This window comes from Anopheles cruzii, chromosome 3, assembly GCF_943734635.1.
Source record: "Anopheles cruzii chromosome 3, idAnoCruzAS_RS32_06, whole genome shotgun sequence".
Classification (NCBI taxonomy): domain Eukaryota; kingdom Metazoa; phylum Arthropoda; class Insecta; order Diptera; family Culicidae; genus Anopheles; species Anopheles cruzii.
Genome location: NC_069145.1, coordinates 87,307,258 through 87,325,703, shown reverse-complemented (window position 1 = coordinate 87,325,703; position 18,446 = coordinate 87,307,258).

Genomic DNA, 18,446 nt, shown 5'->3' with positions numbered 1-18,446 from the left:
CGCTGGCCATTGCTTTTACTCTCATTAGGTATCATTATCAGTCTCGGCGAGTCACGGCCACGTTACCCCGGCACAATGATAGATTGTAAATACTAATTAAATTAATCATTCATCTTAATCCATCTTTCAACCCACCCCGCAGAGGCTGGCCTGCTGGGAACGGGAGCAGCCCGTACGCAAGTGCTTGTGGTTTCGGTTTCATTTTTCGACGCTTCGTTCACAGGGGACCAGAAAATCGAGAAGCACTGAGCAAAGAGAGCGAAGAAGAAGAGAAAGGAGAGATGTTGGGAAAAACTAATTTCTTCGCCAAATGAGCCACCCACCCGAAAGAAAAAGCGGGTTGAAAGCATAATTTTGTTTCCGGCTTCCGAATGGTAGCTTTCGATACGATGCTTCCGATGCTCTCAATCAGCCCGAACCGGCTCTGTCCGATCTCCGCCTCCGTCCAGTCCAGTGGCTGGCGAGGTGATGAAAAGGTCAAATAAAATTGGCGGATGTACGAGGAAGATGGAAATTGGAAAAAGCGCCCAAAAATCTGCTCCGATCCGGGAAACAACGCCTACATTAGCTACCCACTCTGGGAGTCTGGCTGGCAGGCACGGTTTCGGGCCCCACAAATGGCAGGGCTTCGGGGCCCCAAAGTCTTCTAATTAAAGCGTGCACCGGATGTAATTGAATTTAATTTGGATGCGTCTCGTTTCTGGTTGCTGGCAGGTGGGATAAACATTGCTTTCGCCACTCGAAACCGAACTGAGCCTATATACTTCACATAGTTAGTGGCGCACAGTAATTGAATTGCTAACGCCAACTGACCTCAGGAGACACTACAACGCGGTATTTTGAGCTATTTTTTCTCGTACACTGTCGACCTCTACTAGTTAAGGGACTCACTGTGTGGCACGTCAATCTGGCACAAAACTGAAATCAAATTTCGCATAACATCGGTGCGTGACGTCTCTCTAAACGCACCACCAGTCACGCTATTCCACTTTCCTGGCCAGCTTGATAGACATTCAGTATCATTAATTAGCGATGTCATATTTCGGGTGTGGAATCCAAACCAGAAAGCTAAGCCACGACCAGTATACTAAGCAAGCGATGCTTTTGGGTTGTCAAACAATTGCCGGGGCCGCTTTTTTCGTCCTCTCTCAAACACAAAAAACGCTCCGAAAATGAACATAATTGAGTCCACTGTTTGTTTCCACCGAGCGACGAATGCTTCGTAGATACATCTTTGATGGTGACCGGTAGACGATGGAGCTTTTGGCGTGATTTGACGCCACGGGAGCGCGACGTGTCAAAAGTGCAAATCGCTGCCGTCAAAGTGGGCGGTGGCGATTTATTCATCGCAGAATACGCAAAAAGGCACTAGGCGAATTTAGATCGATTCGATCGAGTGTTTTGTTGGCTGATTCGGAACACAAACATTGTTTTCGAATCGCACTGGTGGCTAGTTTTTATCGTTGTTCCATATACTTCCTCTTTCAGTTCTCTTTCCATTCGGTTGCAGCAAAGAAGTGCAAACAGACCATCGAATAAGCTACCAGATAGCTTGCAGCAGCCGTGACACGTGACAAACATTTTTAGGAACATTCAGCGCATACCGTAGAGTTCCAATTTTGCGGGACTGAAACGAGTTTCCCGAAAAAAGTATTAAAGAAGAACCTAATTGCAGCGCTGCGACTAGCAATTACTGCACTTGCACAGTGCATCGCTATCGGCTTTGTGGCTCTACCGTGCGCTTTGCAAAGGATCGTAGAGCTAATTTTCGGCGAGAACGGGATTTTGCCACCATCTCGCAAAGCAGCGTTTAGCTGAAAAATTGCATTATTTTGAATTAATCAGCTCGCAGGTGCAGCTCGTTGGGTCGATGCAGCGTACCGGAGGAAACGAAATTTATGCTGCTCCTAAGCTCCCGTCTGGCTTCCACCTCTGGCGACGCATAACAAATCTCAACGTTCGCGGCGGAGCAGGAACGTAAGAGGCAAAATGAGAGCAGCTCGGATGAACTTTTCTTGGCAGTGCCCTAGCCCTGTGTGTGCGTGTGATTTTTGTTTCCTCTTCAGCCAGTTTTATGCAAAGATTTGTTGGCTCCCAACCAGGGTCATGGTGGCCGCAGCTGGCCGCAAAATGTTGCACAGGCCAAAGAAGCCGAAAGAAAAATTGTTCTCCGTTTCCGTCCGTCCTCCGAACGCTCGCCGTCTTGAGATTGAGTTGGGAGAGTGCGAACGCAAAACAAACCCGGAGAGGCCATAATAAAATAACTACGGTTTCCGGTCAATTTATTTCAATACAGTCCGCACCGAGGTCCGGTGAACCTACCGGTAGTCTGCTGTGGGCTGGTTGGCTTGCGGCGTTATTCTTGACCGGATTCATTAGCAACTGTGCTTCCCGCCGCCTTCAAAGTGGTCCAGGAAAAACAGCCACGCAGAAAGACGTTCCGTTTTTTCTCCTGTTTGACCGATTCCCCAGCACAATGAGGGATCTCCGAAACCGCCTCCAGTGGCTGCCGGGTTGCGTTTGACGAGTGGAAGCTCAACCCCCTGACAAAGTCCGCAGGGCGTTCCGTCCAGTCGCTAATAATTAACCCAAATCCTCTCACTGTCGACCTCGTCGTCGTTAGCAGCAGCAGGCCAGTTCGAGGTGAGGGTTCGAATTTCGTTAAGATCCATGGTGTTTGATGTTTTCGCGCTCTGACCACTTCGTTCCATGATGATACACTAGCGAAATTGAATTCTTCCGGATCGTGATCCGTTGGGTGTCGGCCACGTCGACATCTGGTCGATGAATTATTGATGCGGCTGCGTCGTACGGAGCTCAAGTGAGCGCACCACGCTTACCGATCGCAGAATCGACATTCGCAATCGGATTCGCATTTTCTTCAAAACAATGATCCGGCAGTCCCCGGCGACCCGGCAGTCCCCGGCGACCCGGCCGTGAGTCGGGGCGTAACCTTTCGAAAGGGCATTCTCAAAGTTATCTGCATTTTGCGATTGAAAGCTCCAAATAATTCGGAGAAGACCTGAGAGCGCAAACAAGAGTACCAACCTCCAACTCCAACTCGTCGACACATCGTTGCTCTTATGCTTCCTTAATCCATTGGCATTCTATGTGGTCTGTTTGTTTGCCTTGTAGCTTCTGTGCTTTCTTGCACACCTTCTTTTACTCTTCTGTCTCCCGGCTTCAATTTATTTACATTTTAGTTATAGTACGTTTTTTTTTCATGCTAAAGAAGGAGTTTGATTTGGATGGTTTATTATTCTACATCGAAATTCCTCGTCAAGCTCTTCGTTTAATAAGACGGAAAACATGGAAGAAACGACAAAGCACGCATTAACGTTGCTCTTTGCTTTTTGCTCAACGACAGTTTCCGTTCTCTGTCTTCTACTGCAACCCGAAGTCCGTCTTGTCTCCACTTCTTCGATTTGTCATCTTTTTCAAGGTGAGCCACTGAAACCCACACACACACACGTCACTCACGCACATCCCGATTTAGCGACATCCTATTGAATTGATGGAGTCTTTTGCTTTGAAAATGCTCATTCCGCATGGTTCCTGATGACTAATCCGAGAGCTATTCTCGTCTACCAGCCTCTTTTTCGTTTCTTCTATCAAACTTTCTTACCGTCCTTATGGCCAAACCAGATCACCGGGGGATAAGGCAATTGAATTCTTGTTCTGTTTCTTCCAAGTTGTTCTTTCCTGTTCGCTTTCTTGTTCGCTCGACGTTTCTTCCTCTTCGCTCGACGATTGCTTAGCTGGGACCGATTGAATGTTCCGACGCTGGTCGAGATGCACTCTTGTAGCAGCACGGCCTCGGGCACGCTGCGGCTCTTTTATTATTATTTTATTAATCTCGCATTTCCTCTCGCTGACATGACTTATTTCCTTCGTTTTCGATTCGCTTTCGGTGCGCATGTAGTCCGGGGATGTCTGTTTCCGTTCCTTTCTTACATTCATTCATTTTCTTTGAGAAACAGCATATGGAAATCTTTGAAGCAGCTAGTGGCCGGAAAGATAATCCGACGTGTGTGTCAAATTCGCCTGTATACCTGGTGCACCTTTTTATGGTCAAAAGAACACTTATTTCGTGATTAGTATATTCGAGCTTTGAACTACATTCAGAAGGAAATAATGTTTTAGAAATCAGATTCTCAACCGGTTTTGCTATGGCCGAATACAATAGCCAGCAAGATGGTTACTGTCGTGTCAAAAACAGTTTAGTCGATACAGTAAATTGACTTTGTAATTAACAATACCCAACACATATAAACTACAGACAAATATGGCATTTACTTTTAATTTTTTTTTTCTTCGATAAAAAAACCGATTTTTTATGAAAAACAGTGTGGACAGTGCCGTGCTGTTCATTTCTTCAGCTTCAGGTTTTTATCTGAGAAGTAATGCAAGCGATTGAAAGAGATGATGCGGCCCTGCTGCCTTTTTGACTGAACTATTTCGGCTCATATCGCACGGAAGCACTTTTTGCCAGGTTTTTTGTTTTGTTAAAATACTTGTCAAATTTATCGAGGCAAAGTCCAGAAGGTTGATGAACCGTTTCAAGACGAACCATTCCTCCCCGTCCATGCCCTTCATTCCGACTGTTGAACTTTACCGTCTTGCTCCAGATACTCCACGAGCACAAAGGAAGCTAATCTGTTGGATCCGCTCCGCTTCGCTTGCCGAATACTTCTGGGCCCAGCGCCAAAAGTGCTGCGATGTGTATACATTAGTAATATTGCACTTATTAACGTCCCGGTACTGGTTGCACCGTTCTTCTGCTTGCATTTTGCGTTTCACTGTCTCTCGATGTCTTGGGATGCATAAACGAGGTCTGAGCCACCGAAGCACAACGGATGCAGCAAGAGACACGTTTGAGGTTGGGGAAAGCGAGCAGCCGTCTCTAGAGACTTCAATGAACCCGGTACTCCATGTAGCGCCGTGCGCTATGCCGATGACCTCCCTGGTTCTCTTGCCATCGTACAAACACAAGTTGGTACGTTTTCTATTTGCAGAGATGAGCACAGAATGATACATGAAAGACCAAATTGGGTCTTGGGCTGTTTCGCCATTAAACCTATCCTTTTACCTTGTCTCTTTTCCTCTTTCAAGGATTCTCTCTTTCCTTTTCTCTCTCGCTCAGACTGTCACAAGCCAACGAACACAAACGCGTCGATCCGAGTGAGCGAGCAACGAAAGCCTCGCCGCGAGAAGCGTCACCGAACGGTGAACTCTGCCGTCCAAGCAGTCGGAACAGTTTTGTTACAATGAACATTGTTGTTTTGTTCGCTTTCTTCCTCATCCCAAGACAGGCAGCGTTCCGTCAGCTTTCTTTTTCCTGACCACAGAAGACTAAAAGTGGCTCACGAATTGCAATCATTTAGCGCGCTAAAATACACGCCCAGTTAACATGCGCCAAGTGGCGGCAATTAAGTCACACAATCGTTCGAATGAACCGAATGCACGTTTTTATGTTCGAATACATGTGTTTATGTATGCATGTATGTATCGCGCCGTGCTTTGGCTTTGCGACCATTCATCATTTTACACGCACCTCCTTCGTGTCATTACCATTGTTTTTTTAGGATTGCTGAAGCTACTAACGAAACAAGTCCAACTCAGGCCCACGCGGTTTTGATCTTTAGGTGCGTTTTCAGCTCCGCACCGATCCCGAGGACCGGGACGCATTGAATCGATTCGCATCACCGACCACGAATGCGCTTCAACGAACTGTCCTCTCGGTCAATGTCGGTCCCCCGTTGGTCTGTGTTTGTGGTGCCGGGCCTCTCCGATCTACAATCCGATTAGATTCAAACGGTGGAACTCCGACTCCAATTCTAATTACTCTTCGACTTTCGTGGCCACCACATTCGGAAGCAACAGATCGGCCTCAAAGCGACTTCCGCCAGCGGCAACGTTGACCTGAGCGGTAACCGTGATGGATGTATAAATAACTCCCCAGTTTGCCTCCGTGGTTGTTAAAAGATGTTTTTTGTCTTCTTCTTTTTCAAATTGTCTACTCTTTTTTCACTGAAGCCGACTGCCCGGCTCCGGTGCGGTAGTGTGGGATCTTTCGGGGACTCGATTACGGACCATGACTAAACCCCTGACGGTGGTCCCATAGTACAGACTCTGGAACGAATTGGAACCAAACCGCCCAGAAGCCAGAAAACCCCGATCCCACCCGGTTTTTTTACGAAAGTGAGAGAAAACGAACCGGAAGTGGTGGAACTTTTTGTCGGCTTCGGGTTTGATGAAGATTTTGTCGTTTTTCTCTTGTTCCCTCTAGGTTGGACGTTTATGTTTCGTTTCTCATTGCACGCTCCGTAGAGTGCATTTTCTAAACGGTGAAAAAATAATGACCGCTAAACACCGCGGCGCTAAATGCGGCAATGTTTATGAAAGAATACAAACAGTGTGTTGGGTGTTTTAGAATATATTTACCGTTTTTCTTAGCCATAAATGAGAAGTCGTAGTTTCTTTTGCCCAGCTCTCACTTACTTCAACGGTGCATTCAACATTCGACAGTGCTAATTAAAAAACATGCTGGTGCTGATGAAGTAAGCTCGTCCAGTTTCAAAGCATAAGTTTTTGGCCGAATATTCGGCGTCTTGGCCACTAATCAGCACCTCCGGCAGAGCGTGAACGAAAAGCGGTTGCGTTTTCGTGAAAACGAACTTCTTTAAGGTTTCCTAATTCATTTCAATTAATCCCTTCCGACTTCCATCAATAATCATAAAGCCAACACGACGACGGGTCCCCCGAGGCCGTCTGTAGAAGCCGACGGACTGGGTTTTTGTGCTCCGTTCGAAATAGGGGAATCGAGTGACTTATAGCGTCAACTAATTTAACCACCGGCTAAGCTCATAATTCCCACGGAAATCACGACACGGCCCGTTCGCAGTGTAACCCGTGGTTAGAGTTCAGAGACACAACTCAATTTCTCAATTAACCGTCGTCGTCGGTAACGGAGATACTGCGAGTCCAACGTCGTTGACCGTTGAATCTGGAGTCCCCGGAAAGTGGTCGAGAGAGAAGATTTCACTTTAACGATGGTCCACCAATCTTGTTTCCGCGATGTCAATCTTACTTTAAAACGCGTCATTAGTTTTAATTCACTTCGATTCGAGTAGCCACGCTAAGAGCCCCGCGATTTTCGTCACTCGGTCCGGGGACGGGTACCACAGACCACAACGTAAACCGGCAGAAGCGTCCAATAGTGGCAGCACGCGTTGCAGCCGGTCGCCAGCTGCTTATCGTGCTAACGATACCCAAGGGGACTTCAGAAGGCTGCGAAGGTCCGCCTGGATATGGTTTATCCGACTTTTGCATGATTCAGCCATCAGGTCGGATCGAACCGAAAGAGTTGTGCCACTGAGGTGCAAGAGCGCCAAGGCTCGGGTTTAGCAGCTGATTGTTCATAGATTAGTTCGAGTAGAAATCAGTCAAATTAAACAATCAGCTCCGATGAAGTCGAAACGCGATTTCCGCATAATACGGCCCTCGACTCGTCTTTCATGGTTACCGGAAACACCGTGCCCGGGTCTGCTGTAATCGTTGGGCATCTTGTACTTTCAATTACTCCAGGAGATCCCGTGCCAGATCTGAGGCGGCAGTCACAATAAAATAATGAGCATGTCCGCTTCTACCTCCGGCCAGACTATTGAAGATGATGGCAGCGTTCTGCGGACGAAAGAATGAATGAAGCACGAAATTAATTTCCTTCCATTTTCATTCATCGCATAGTCCGACGTCGTCGTCGGTCCGGCAGTCCGTTCTATAGTTGACGTAGAGCCCGACCCCTATTCGTTTTTCAGCGGGAAGCGGCCTTAAGATTCTGCCAAATGTCCCTAACAAAAAGAAAAAAGCGCTCCCTGGCACACCGCCATATGGGCATCGTGGAAGGTAAAACGCATCGAAGGTAAAAGCAACAATGGGAGAAGCAAAGGAAAACGAAAAGCAACGCCTGCAACGGCCCCTGCTTCTATTGAGATTCCTTTTCGGTCCCGGGTTGCTTCACCTCCATGCGTAATGGCGTTCCGCATCCAATTTTAAAGAATGACAGAAAATGCAGCAAACGGCTAAAGCTGAAGGAGGGTTTTCGAAAAAAATTAAGAATGAATTTCCGATCCCTTTGATCGTCTCTTCGGCGGCATTTGTGACACATGGCTGACTCGGTTGGCGTTGATAGCAAGTATTGAAATAGTCACTGATTCGTACTCGAACATTTTACTTCTCGAGATCGCGCGCACGAACTGGTTACTCATAAAGGCTTAAGAAAGTACTGATTTCTATAAAAATAATTACACGAAATGAAAGAAATTCCATCCAAACACCGCTAGGTAGATTGATACTCGGCAAGAACACCGCAAAGCATTCGGAGCTTCATGCTTACGTTGAGCTTTGTTACGTCTCTTCCTGTTTAACCTGAATCCTCTTCGTCCGGGCCGTTTCAACCGAATCATCCGTCCGATCCTACGTACCGTTCTAGGGACACCGCTGAGTAAGGTGTAGAATGTTACAGCATGCGGTCGACGGGCGACGACGACGGCCACAGTTTTCTTTTTTCCGTTTTGTTTAATTTCGAATGTGTGGTGAGCTGAGCATGCTCGAGGCCCATCGTTGGCACCTCCATCACCCTTAAAGGTGCATGAATGTGCATGAATGTGCATGTTCAAACCCTGCAGCGCACCCTCCGGCGCTCCGACGGGGGAAGGTGACGATCACCGACAAAGGAAGCGGCTGATCGCTAAACACGGAACGATCATACCGGATGCAATGGAGAAGGGCCGAAGAAGCTACATCCCAAATTCGTTTCCCGATCCAGTACCTGTCGGGAGCTGGGAAAAAGAGAGAATTCCTACCGGAGTTCAAACGGTGGGCTACGCGCGAGGGACGGCGACCGTTTGTCGCCGTTTGAGGGAATGGCTTCGGGAGGTTGGAATTTGTCAGACTGCTTTTGGGAAGAAGATGTTCCGGTTCGGCAGAGCCCGGCCTCAGATCGTCAGCAAGCCGCAATTATCTTTCGACACTTCTCTACCGATGGATTTCCTCCGTGTGCGACGATGATGAAGCGGCTGCTGACGGAGCATTATTTTGGGCTCACATCATTCTTCATCAGGCTGCTTCTTACGCGATCCCGATCAGCTTTTGAAAAATGGTATGGAAAATATTTTGGGTAATTACTGCCCGCTGAGGTCTTATCACGCCAAGCTCATCATCATCACCGGCATCATTACCCGTGTTGCGTGTTTAATTCGATCGGCCGTAGGGGGAAAGAAGGGTATTGAAAAAGAGGTTATCAATACGTTGCTCAGACATTAGCCCGTCACCGTTAATTTCAATAATACTTTGTTTTTGCGGGTTGATCATGTGAGGTTTCTATTCCGTCGTCGTGTCACGTAGAATATTTATTTACTGCCTTCTTACGTGTGGAATCTTTTTTCCGAGCGGAATTGTGCTCCTAACCCCGAAAGTGAGCACCAAAAAATCAAGAAAACGCGAAGAAATTTGGCAGTCTTAAACTACAGTCTAGGATTTTGTCGAAATCGAATTCCCAATCGTTATAATGCCGACAGCAACCTAAGTCTGGCTTGAAAGCGGTTAAAAGTGGCCCAAAATACAGCAGCATGATGCAAGATCGTGTGTAAAAAAACGGTACGATACGAAAAACAGACAAAATCTTTTCACTTGAACATCGCTCTAATGTTTGGTGATAAAGCGCCATTTTTTTCGTGCATCGTAGTTTGACATAGAATGTAATCATTTAAATGCATGTGCACTACGATGCACCATCTGCCTGCCAGCGACTGAAAGATACTCGCCCACCGATTGCGTTCGCTTTGTTTAGCACAGTTCTGCCAGGAGCGGAATATTTGGCGAAGCACCAGAAGTACTGCAAGTCACTGATAAGAAGAAATGAAAACACACGAACAGAAAATGCTTTCCATTTCCAAATAAACACGTTCCATGCTGGAGATAAACATAATTAAATTTTGTCACGTCGAAAAGATTGATGGATGAACGGGTGTCCCATCTGTTACTGGGGGCAGTTACTGGGGGCTCCACGCGAAGTCTGGGCGAAGGAAGCTTTTAAATGAGGCATTGCCACGTTTTGTTTTGTACATCTTCGATTAAGCTCCGATGCTTCTCTCCACCTTTCGCCGGTTCGGTAATGTTTTGTTGCCACGGCCAATCGATGAAGCTGCAGAAGCTGTCCCTTAGCATAGCCCGAACTCCCCTGGAACGTGACGCCCGGGTTGAAGATAAAGCCGTGCCGAGCATGGTGCAAAAAATTTCAAGCAAATGCCATTAGGACGAGTCTTATGCTTTGGGTTTTTTGTTTGTGTGGGATGCTTGAAGCAAACAAACGTCCCAAAAGCCAATGGAACGCCACCACCGATGAGCCAGCGATATCGATACACTGAAACAGCCTCATTCCCTGGAGCACGTGGGACTTTTGTTCGTGGGTGGAAGATTCGGGACTTCTTATCAGGCCGAAAAGAAATTCGTAAGGAAATGAAGCAGTGGAGCGGAGAACCTGCTCCTAGCGGCACTGCTTTTGTCTCAGCAAAAATCGGCATCTCATCGTGTGTCGTGTGAAAAGAGTTCTCTAGGCCCTAGACCGGTTTTGACGGAGGGGGGACGGCGAAAGATACTACGATCTGTTTTTATTTTTCTATTGGCAACTGGCGAAGGTTGGCAAGGTCCTTGCAGCATGATTGAAGGGTCGCCGAAAGGCGCCTAAGCTCGGTGCTGTTTGCCCGAAACGATAAACTCACCCCCGTGGAAGTAATCCAGATATACTCTCACCGGCCCGTCACGTCGATAGAGTCATTAAAGATCCGTTTTCTTCGCCATCGCGCCACCCGGGCCAAAATCGAAGACTGCGGCTGTCGGATTTTCAGTCGTCGATAACGGTCCCGATAATAGTCCGACGACGACGACGACGAGGGCTGCCAGCTGCCAGCCGGCGTCGACGAGGGTTTGATTGTGCCAATATTAATCTTTTGACTTTAAATCTTTTCACCACGCTTCGCGTCCTGGTACCCATTTTACCAAATTTTTCTCGCCCTACTTCTCTTTCCGTCTCTCGGAGCAAATGCGACAAAATCGTCCGGGAAGCCATCGAAAATGCTGAACGGAAGTGGAAGTGACTCCCCGCCCAGTCACGGTGACCGAATTGTTGAGTGTTTGTTTGCCGCAAAATTTGACGCAATGTTGTCCCAACCGAAGTGACGAATCATCAACAAAGTCGCCGTAACCTTCCAACAGCCCACGGCGCTACCAAAATCAATCTCCACCCAGCAACTGCGAAAGATTAACCATTTCCTGTCACCGTCAACGTCGCGGGGAGGCTCGCATTCGGGCTCCTGCTACGGCGATGCCCTCCGGGGCTGACAGAAAAGTTGGTCTTCGCTGTCGTTTGATGCAATTAGATAAAAGCATGGCCCGCGTACGCCGTAGAAACATAGAAGACGTAATTAGGGACAGCCACTCGGTGGCAAATATTTTGCCGGCCGTGGAAGCATTTCTGGTAACCACTTGACTGACACCTTCAAACCCCGGAACGCGAGCTTTAAAGGGCCACTGGAGTTGGAGATTATTGATTGATGACGCACATAGCTACTAACTTCCTAAAAATAGCTTAAACTAAATGGGAAATATTGCCAGCAACAGCCTCGCAAAGTTTACGCTGTTTTGTTGAACGAAATTGGTTTAGAAGAATACCGGCATGATTTTCATCTTTGAAAGTATAACTCTCTTTCTGGGGTTATGATAATCTATTAAAACCAACACCAAAATGCAAAAAATCACTTTGCACTGAAGTTTATAATGCGAAGTATGCCCAAACATTGTCTGATTTACGCTCCTCAGCCTAGAGGCAGGGCTAATTAATAATGACACATAATGGTGGTCGAATTGTCGAAAGAAGGGCATACACCAACGACACTCCCCAAACTTTATACTAGCAAGCTGGCCACCAACAAACCAGGCCGACCATGTGACAGGTGCCGGTTAATAATAATGGGAGGCAAAGTTTTCGGAATGGAGCTTGCGATGAGTGCTCTGCTAGTGCCAGGAGCGTTCGGCGGGCTTAAGAAGACCACCACCAGAGAAGGTGCGAAACAGGAAGCAAAACTGGAGAAAACCTCTACCTCCAGACGCAAGATCCCGCCCAAGAGGCCACGTCTTATTACCCATTCGTTCCATTCTTTGGTGCAGGCGACTGCGAACAACATATGTTGGATACATTAACCAGAGATGCCGGTAATGAGGCGTGGGTTAGAGAGGGTTGCAGTAAATAAAAAATGAATAATTCGTCTATCGCGATTGCCAGCAGTGAACGGTATTAGTTATGGCGGAGTTACCGCGAGTGTTCCGAGTCCATGAAGCATCCACTGTTTCTCTTCTTGCCTTTCTTATGGTTAATTGCTAGAGCTAGCGTGCAAGAGATTCTGTGGACTCTAGAGCACGAAAATCGTGTGTTCGATTTCGATCTGGGACTGCAAAACTTCATGATCGATGATTGATGCACCACCACAAGGCAATTTCCGTTTGCAAACTGTGGAAAGCTTCCGAGCACATACTGTCTCTTTCTCACTCTCTCTTTGTGGGAGCGCCAGTCCGTTTAATGTCCGATCCATGTTGCTGAAATCAAACGACCTCAGTAGAACCTCCCAAACGGGCACGTGAGATTGACATTGCCCAGAGGTGACCCATTGCGGTCAGTGGCCTCGGTTGGAAAACTTAATTACAAATTACGGACACGCAAAAATGAAGCATGGCCGAAACGCGACCGCCATTACCTGGGGAGATAATTTTCGTCAACTTCCGGCCCTGTTCCCCGTTCCTTTCGGAACCCTCTCCGGGTGCTCACACCGCACGGCGTGATTTGTCATCCCTTTTTTTCGACCGTGCAACTGTTCCTCATTTCTGTGTCGTTAAACAAGTCAGACAAACAGAGCGCTGCTGTTGTTACTGTCACTGCTGCAGACGGTGTGATAATCCCAGCACAAATCCGAAGCCTCAGAACTCAGAAGCGGCGTTGCCCACGTTCGCATGACGTGGAGGGATGTATGTGTTATGAGGCACAAGGGGAGCAGGAAATACGGTGCCCCAACGGTAACGCAATTCTCCTCGCAAGTTCCTACGCCACCAACCCCTCGCCTTGGGTCTGCCGCCAGAGTACGATGATGATTTTTGAAGGCTTCTCCGGCTGTCGGGAGAGTTGAGAGCGCAGCGGACCCAGCCTTCTGGCCCTGGCAGACCGAGCAGAGCAGACAAAGGTCGGCGATTCATCGCCGCGCCCGTTTCTTTCGATGCCCTCTTCACTAGCGCCATCAAGTGTGCTCGGCCTCGGCTACAATTACCACTTTGGAACAGCCACTTCCGGTGCGCTGGAGTCAGAACGCTGAGAAAAGTTTTCCACCCCGCGGCATCATCACTGACCGGCGGGCGGTTGATTCTTCTGTGGTTCTTGTTTTTTCCTCCCAGCTTCTACGGCCTATAGCTTGTACCCAGAGCAGCGCTGAATAGCCGATTCTGCCTTCATTAGGTGCACTTTACACATTTTAGTTTTCGGATCTCTTTTCTCAGGGTCGTGTCCCGTTGCGAGCAACATTGGTGTGTTACGTGTTCATTGACTGTGTGTGGCGTTCTAACTACAACGGGCAGCCATTTTCACTGCAGCACGAATCCAGAAAGTTTAGAGCTCGAACAGTAGCTAACATCCATCATCGATGGACATTCGACAACATCGGGAAATATGCGGCATCCTACAAAAACCCTTTGTGGTTTTAATATTATTTAATCCAATTTGTGGCAATAATTACATAATACAAACACATGTACTGGAAAAAAAGCCAAACACTATGTGCAACGCAGCAATGTTCGCCTACTGCGCTGCTCTAGCTTAAAATGATTTCTATGAACTACAAACAGAAATGCAAATAAAGAAAATTTAATCTGTCTGAGACTCCGAGTTGGTCCAAGTGACCTTCTTTGGCTGTGAGTTCGTCACGTTCTGTGGAAGGGATTGCAAAAAACCGCCATTCCCCGTCTCCGGGAGGTAACTCCAACTACGGGTTGTCCGAGCGTCACTTAGCTACAGCCCGTAAATAGCATTATGTCTAATTTAATAAACGTTCATTCCAGGTGTCGACGTGAGTCTTTGGACGGCGTGGTGTAACGGTGAGTCGTGATTGCCCTAGAGTGTCGACTACTTTTCGTCGACAGACCAACCCCGATGTTGCCCGACAAGTTCCAGCCCGGCGAAGAAGTATGTATAAAAACGAATGCTTAGTTTTCTGTTAAATATTATCTTCCCATGACTTATTTTTTGTGAACATTCACCCTCGGTAAACGGGCGCCTTAGAGCTGCCGGGCAAATTGTTGACGAATTGTTCGTGATACATAACGTGGTTAACCGTTGCGTGCGAATACTGATTCCGGTTGTGAAATGGACCGACTCGGGGGAAGGTTATGGACTATTTGAAACAAACTAATTTTCCTTGCAAACGAGCCAAGAGTACTTTGGAGTGTTTAATGTGGCTCTTCAGGATGTGTTATAATGTTCCGAAGAGCCCTTGCTGATAGTATGCTTTAAAGTCATCAGATAGTTAGCTGCAGAACACAGTGTAATGTCCTGTTCGGACTATAACGACTACGACCAGTTTAATTGAAAATGTTATGCAATATGTAAATTCGATGTTTGGTCAATTTCAGGGTAGGTAGTCCAAAGATTCCGAATTCTTCAAGAGGTTACCATGCCCACCACCCGCACCGGCGCTTGTACATGCTTTATGATTTTCGCATCCGTTCCTCACCAACCCCGGCTGCATGTGCCCTTTTTTGTCGTGGCAAGCCGAAACCGACGACGATAACGACGTTGAACGTTGGACCGCAAAGGACAGATGAGTGCATATTTGCTAAACGGTCGTGCACACAACACAAGAACCGCAGCCGAACAATATTGTGTTACATCAAAAACCACAACACCGTGAGCCCGTTCTGTGCCTCCGAACCGGGAATGCCAAAATTTGTTCCTTCCCTGCAACACGGGCCACCCAAGCGCCGAGTTGTCTCCGCAAGTTCCGCTTACAACGAGTGTCCTGGCGGAGATGCAGGAGAAAGAATTCTTTTTTTAAATGAAACACCCCCAAATCCTTCACCGAAGCATGGCGTTCTGTGCAAACAGACGAAATGTTTGCGGAATGCAGATATAAATTCGAGCGTTCGGCATAAATTAAAAGCCTTTTACTGTTACGCTACTACTGCAACCAGCGCGCCGAGTGATCCCGTTGGCATAGCGGAGGCTCTCAAATCCAGCCCTCGTCCAGATTTGAGATGCTGCATTAAAACTGAAGACCACCGAGACGGGAGCGATGCATCTGACTTGTGCTGTGCGATATTAGCCGCATGCAACACGACGACGAGCGGAGCCATGAGCAGGACGAAAGTGTGTTTGAATTTCTAGCGAAAACGCCCGTCGGAATAAACACACTATTGCTGCTGCGCACGAGCCCGAGTTTGCCTGTGTCTGCGGCTGTGACACAAACATGCACGGCACTCGGGAGTAAAGTGCACAATAAAATGTGAGCACGGAACTGCATTTCCACGTGCACTTCTCGTGCAGCGGAGCGAGCTTTTGTTAGGCGAACGGTGCCTGGGCCACAGTTTTCCGTTAAGCCCAGCCCTCCCCGCGCCCCCTTAGTCGGCCGAGCATTCGAGGCCAACCGTTCCCTCGCAGTCACTGACGCTCCCGCTCCCGCCGCCATCGTCAAGATGCTGTCGGAATGCTGTTGATGCTAAATGGATGATTTTTACCTTTTCCTGCCGAAAGCAGAGGCAAAAGTTTCCCCGCGAGGCCTGAGCGAGTTGCAATGCACAATCTTTGGCCTCCTAAACGACGACGGTGACGCCGCCGCCGACTGAACTGATTAAATCTCAACAACGCCACAAAATGTTGCAAAATCAACAATCCAGCAGTGAGCAGAGGGCGAAATGGGAATCTTCTTTCCCATTTGCGCCCTTGACTGTTTCGCTACGGCGGTCGGAAAGTGGGGAGCTGCTCCCCGTGTCAGGTTGTGATGCATATTTAATAAGCGCCGAAGTGCACCGAAACGTTGCCCAGACACCCGGCTGGTTGGGGTTAAAGAAGATTTTACGATTCAACTTTTCCTGCCGGTGAGCGTAATCTGATGCTTTATTGGCATATGCTTTTAAAAGTAAATTACTACACCGTCAAAAGCAGTGGTCGGTCCGGTGCCGGCAGCCACTGCGTGCTACCTGTTCTGCGAGCCGGAAATGATTTCTTGCACCGCCAACACACGTGTTGTTTTATATTTATGCATTTACTTGCTACAAACTAGCCTTAAATTGCAATGAGTTGCATAAGGTAAGAATATTAACCTACATAAACTCGTGACCAAATCAACTCACGTTGCATGCGTTAACGAAGAAACGTGACACAATGCGTATGTAGTTTCCAGCTTCTAGACTGCCTAAGGCCACTAGGTTTTGGTTTAAATTTTGATTAAAGCTTATTCGAAGCTTATTTTCGAAATCAATCTGCGATGGCGCTGAGTCTGCCCAAACGGCTCGTCCCAAAATTTGGTTCCTATGGTTACATGGCTATGGTTCATGAGAAGATCTTTTCCGCGAGCGCTTTGCTCGCAAATTATGTTATGCCAATCAAAGTTGGTGCTGTGAGAGGTTTACTAAAATTATATTATAGGATTTCAACGATCTAAAGCATCTTCTAGAATCATGCTGACGAAAGCACGAGTCGCGTAGGAAACTTATTTAGTTTCGCAATAGTGCCGCACTATCGTGTGGAACCTGGATCCTTTCCTTGGATGGATGTATAAGTGGATGGTTATTATGGTATTATTATGGTTATTCCCTAATTCTCAGTCCCCTAACAGAGTACATCTCGGTTTTCCGTAATCTGTTCCAGAGCAAACACCACAATTACATTAAAACATTTTATGCCATCGTCAACCTAACATTAAATTGGAAATATTTCATTCAATTTGCGCAGCCATTTAGCTTCTGAAGACAGCATTAAGACGCAGCATAATTTAGTTTTGTTTTATTACTGCACGCTCCATCCATGAGAAATGATTTAGCAGTTCTATAATAAAGATATCTTGAAGGGCTCTCCTTCAGGTGTTGCCGCGTAAACCAGAAAGTCTGAAAGGAGGTAGAAGAACTCACAATTCTAGCGCGAAAGACAATGGCAAAAGCGAGAATAGCTTCACTTAATTTCTTACAATAATTTTAATCTCTACTTCATTTACCTTTTTTATTGCCGGCCGTGTGCGCTGTGTTTTTACGCAGCCCCAGAAGTGACTCACGCGCCAGCGAAGCAAAAGGGATAACGTAAAAAACGCAGACAAGTAACACAAAAAATATATCCCGTGCACACGGAGAGTGCGCATAAATTTCTCTCACTTATCCGTTAACAATAGCTTTATGTCGTGTTTTTACGGTTCCCGGTGCCGGTCGGAAGGAAGAGGAAGCCGACAGTGGACAACGGAAAGGGAAAACGAGAATGAATGAAAATTCGAAGGAACCCAGAAGGAAACACCGGTCGGTCCGGGTGGGAGAGTCAACACAAAAGGATTTGAAATTCGGAATAAGAAACCCGCCGTCTGGCTGGTCTGGCTGCGGAAGGCATAATTCTAAAGAAGGATGGAAAATGCTAGAAGTAACCAAAGTAGATGATAAAATGCTTTCTGTATTTCTCCCGATCTCTCCTTTCTCATCTCTCTCTCTCTCTCTCTCTCGTTCTGTTTGCAAGGATTTATTATGCTTTTCCACATCCCTTTTCTCAAAACGACCTGCAGCCCTAAGCTGTCAAGTCCACCTGAGCCTCGATGACAGCGGCACCGGGAAGCGGCAGATCCTCCTGTTTCCTCACGACCGAAAATCGAGAACTGGTACAGAAACTGGAATTTCCACCTTTCGGCAAGGAAACGGGAAGGATACACGTCAAGATGTCACCGGTGCACATGTGAGCGACGTGAGTCCTGGCAAGGCGGCAGACGTGCAATGGCACAATGCCGGGCAAAGCAAAACAAAACAATTCCTTCCTTTTTCCAGGCCTCTCCGACAGACCCGAGGCATACGTGTCTTCACTGGGTCTAAGCTGATTTAAGGAAAATTAATGCAAATACACAACTCTCGCCGAGCCCGCTGGTTTGCCAATCGAAGGCCTTTTCTGGCGAAAAGAAACGCAAGTGAAAGTGTCCTGTCGCCCATTCGGTTCGGTGAAACAGGACGTGCTCGTCTTTCCGATCGTCCAAGGACCTATCCTCAGAACAGCAGACAGCCGTTCGAGACGGAGCCAGGTACCGTCCATTTCCGATGCTTTGTGGTTTATTTTTCGTTTTTGTGTGTCTCGTTGCTTTTGACGAATATTTCTTGTGTTTGAATATTTA